This window comes from Rhincodon typus, chromosome 2 (genome assembly GCF_021869965.1).
Source record: "Rhincodon typus isolate 14 chromosome 2, sRhiTyp1.1, whole genome shotgun sequence".
In the NCBI taxonomy this organism is placed as follows: Eukaryota; Metazoa; Chordata; class Chondrichthyes; order Orectolobiformes; family Rhincodontidae; genus Rhincodon; species Rhincodon typus.
Window position 1 is genome coordinate 130105040 of NC_063333.1, and position 4282 is coordinate 130109321.

The window sequence follows — 4282 nt, forward strand, 5'->3', positions numbered from 1 at the left end:
GTTAAGCACATTGCTGTGGGTGTGGAGTCACACGTAGGCCAGACCTGGTAAGGATGGCAGTTTCCTTCCCTAAATGAAATTAGTGAACCAGATGGGCTTTTCCAACAACCAGCTTTGTGGTCATTATTTGACTGTTAATTCCAGATTTTTATTGAATTCAAATTCCACCATCCACCATCGTGGGAAACCCTAAACATTTTCCCTGCCAGTTTCAATCTGCGCTAGAAGCTCATTTGCCTTGTTCGTATATTGCATGCATTTAAGTACAAAACTCTCAGTCCTACATAGACTGCCCCTTTCTCGGCTGTGCCTGAAGTTACATTCCTGGCCCCTTCCAGACTCTGTCTTACTACTTGTTCTGGAAACTTCAATAACCTCCACTGAACTCCCCCCACCCCGCCTTAACACTTCCATAACTTTTCATGTAACTGAACCCACCCCACTGTTTAGTTTAAACCATTTAGGACTGAGAGGAGAAGAAATTTCTTCTCCCAGAGAGTGGTGAGTCTGTGGAATTCTCAACCACAGAAAGCAGTCAAGATCAAAACACTATCATTTGAACAAGGAGTTGGATAGCCGAGATAAAGTGGACGTAGAGAAGATTTTTCCACTAGTAGGAGAGACTAGTACTGGAGGCCAAAGCCTCAGACTGAAAGAATGACCTTTTTAGAACTGAGATGAGGAATTTCTTCAGCCAGAGCCTGGTGAATCTGTAGAACTCTTTGCTGCAGAAGGCTGTGGAGGCTACGTCATTGAGTGTATTTAAGACAGATAATCAGAGTAATCAGGAAAATGGGGTTGAGAAACACGTCAGCCGCAATTGATTGCTGGAGCATACATGATGGGCTGAATGGCTTAATTCTGCTCCTATAGATTATGGTCTATACCCAGTTTCATAAGACTATGACCTTTGGTTCTGGACTCTCTTGTCATCCAAAACATCCTACATCAACCCTGTCTCATCCTGTTAGAGTTTTATAGGTTTCTATGAGATTCTCCCTTTGTTTTTCTGAAATCCAGTGAATATAACCCTAACTGATTCAACCTCTTCTCATATGTCAGTCTCTGCATTCCCTCTATAGCAAGGACATCCTTTTTCAGCTAAGATCAAATCTGCACACAAAATACCAGGTATGGTCTCACCAAAGCCCTGTGTAATCACACAAAGACATCCCGGCTCCTGTACTCATATCCTCTCACTATGATAGCCAACATACCATTTATCTTCTTCAACTGCTGCACCTACATGCTTACTTTATGACTAGTGTACAAGGACACCCATGTCTTGTTGCTGTTTTGATAATCTGCATCTGTTTCTTTTCCTCCTAAAGTGGATAATGTCACATTTATCAATTTTATGACTGTATTTGCCATATATTTGCCCACTAATTCAGCTTGTTCAGATCACACTGAAGCGTCTCTGCATTCTCCTCCCACCTCACCCTTCCATGCAGCTTTGTGTCATCTGCAAATTTGAAGATACTACATTTAGTTTCCTCATCCAAATCAATGTTGTGAATGGTGGAGTCCTAGCACTGTTCCTGCCAGTACCCTACTAGTTACTGTCTGTCATTGAGAAAACCACGTGTTTATTCCTGCTCGTTGTTTCCTGTCTGCCAACCCGTTTGTGATCCATCTTCATACACTACGCTCCCCCTCACCCCAAACCTATGTACTTTAATTTTGCATGCTAATCTCTTGGACTTTCAGAAGACTTTTTACAAATAAACCACATCTATTGGCTCCCTCTCGTCAACCCCGAGTTACTGCCTTGAAGAATTCCAGTATGTTTATCAAATATAAGATAGCAGGAACTGCAGATGCTGGAGAATCTGAGATAACACGGTGCAGAGCTGGATGAACACAGCACGCCGAGCAGGAAGGCTGACGTTTTGGGCCTAGACTCTTCTTCAGAAATTTCTGAAGAAATTTTCTGAAGAAGGGTCTTGGCCCGAAACGTCAGCCTTCCTGCTCCTCTGATGCTGCTTGGCCTGCTGTGTTCATCCAGCTCTGCACCTTGTTATCTCTGTTTATCAAATATGATTTGCTTTTTGTGAATCCATGATGACTGTGTCTGATTCTGCCACTTGGTGTAACCTGCCATGGTCAAACACAGCAGCTAAGAACTTTATTTTAGATAATCAGCAATAGCAGTGTCCAGACTGAAGCATCTTTAGCTGCTTTGTTTATAATCATCCCACCATGATAAAGTTGGAAATGAAATGTTCACAGGTTGTGTGTCAGTAACGTTTGTGCCACACAAGGAAAAGGCAGTAACTATCTCCAACATGAGACACTTAATCTACAGCTTAAAAACATTGCTCTGAATCAGCCACACCAGAGCAACAAAAACAGGTCAAGAGGCAGGGAATTCTGAAGTAACACGTCCCTTGCTACAGTCTGTGCACTACCTACAACATAAGTCAGGAATACAATGAAATGCTTCATGCCTGTCTGTATGAGTGCAAGTGTAACAACAAAGTTCAGTATCCAAGATGAAACAGTCCCTTAGTTGTCACTGGTGAATGGGTTGCCAAAGTGTACCATAAGTTGCTATGCACTGACTCTTTGGAGCTGAGTGGACCTGATAGAGGTTCAGTAGGATGATTCCTAGTATGGAAAGATTCTCTTGAGAGCAAAGGCTGAACAGATTAGGGCTCTACTGATTGGAGCTTAAAAGAATAAGAGATGATCTCATTGAAAGATATAAGATTCTTAAGAGGCTTGACAGGGTAAATGCTGAGAGGATGTATCCCCTCATGGGAAGAGTCTAGGACCAGAGGGCATAACTCAGAATAAAGGAGTACCAATTTAAGACTGAGATGAGGAGGAATTTCTTCTGAGAAGTTTGAGTGTCTCTGAAACAGAGAGCTGTGAGGGCAGAGTCGTTGTATATATTTAAGGCTGGGATAGATAGAATCTTGGTGAGTAGGGGTAATCCAGGGTAACAGGGAAAATGCAGGAACGTGGACGTGAGAAATGTCAGATCAGCCATCCTATTCTATGTCATTGCAGGCCTACTCTTCCTATGCCGCCTTATAGAGATATATTATGAGGGGTGTAGATAAGGTAGACAAGTAACTTTTCCCAATGATGGAAGGAACAATGACCAGGGGCATAAATTCAAGGTAAGTGGAGGTTTAGAGATGTGAGGAAAATATTTTTCAAAGAGTGGTGGGAATCTGGCACTCACTGCCTGTAAGGTTGGTAGACGTAGAAGCCCACACATTTAATAAGTATTTACATGTGCACTTGTGATAGCAAAGCATACAAGGCTATGGGGGCAAGTGTTGGAAAATAGGATTTGAATAGTTGTGTTGTTTTTGATTGGCCCAAGGGCCTTTTTCTGTGCTGTAGTTCTGTATTGACACCGTCATCCTGCTATGGAAATACGTTACTCCTCCCTCACTGTCACTGGGTGAAAATCCTGGAATTTCATCACAGTACCACAAGTGTACCTATAAGTATTAGTGATTCAAGAATTTAGCTCACCACCACCTTCTCAAGTGTAATTAGGGATGAACAATAATGCTAGCCCTGCCAGTAATACTCTCATGCATAAATTAAAAAGCAAGTATCAATGACTGTGATCATGTATCTGCTGGATTGTTGTAAAAACAAATGTTTACAAATATCCTTTTAGGAAAAAAAAATCTGCCTTTAGCTGGTTTGTGATTTAAGAACCACAGCAACGTGGGTGACTCTTGTGCCTCAAATGGCCTGGCAATTCATCAACACCTCTTCAAGGACATTAAGTTTGTCTTCCCATCAATAACAATATCCCTATGAATTAATTAAAAATTAATTGAATTTAAATAAATGTCTGATGGTAAAATCTGTTGTCATAACGTTAGATTTTCATTTTAACTGAAGTGTCTGCTTCCTTTCTTTTATTGTATTCAAGGGAATGCCTTCAGCTCCAGTTAATTCATTCTGTTCTCTTTCCTCCTTCAAAAGATATCAATAACTCTAATTTTTAAAGCATTCCATTATTGATTTTAGGATATTAATTTCTCCCAACTTTTGGAATTCACCAGCTCTGTAAAGGTTCAGCCATCTTAGTTTGATATGTTCTATTCACCATACTTTTAGCCTACACCAGGTATACTGATCTCCCCTGGTGAGATGAGGGAAAACGAACAATTCTGAGGTTTAAAAAGTGTTACATTTTGCTCCTCCACCTTTCCAAATAACAAACCAAGATACAATTCCTATATTGAATCAGAGATAGTTGGAACTGCAGATGCTGGAGAATCCGAGACAACAAGGTGCAGGACTGGAT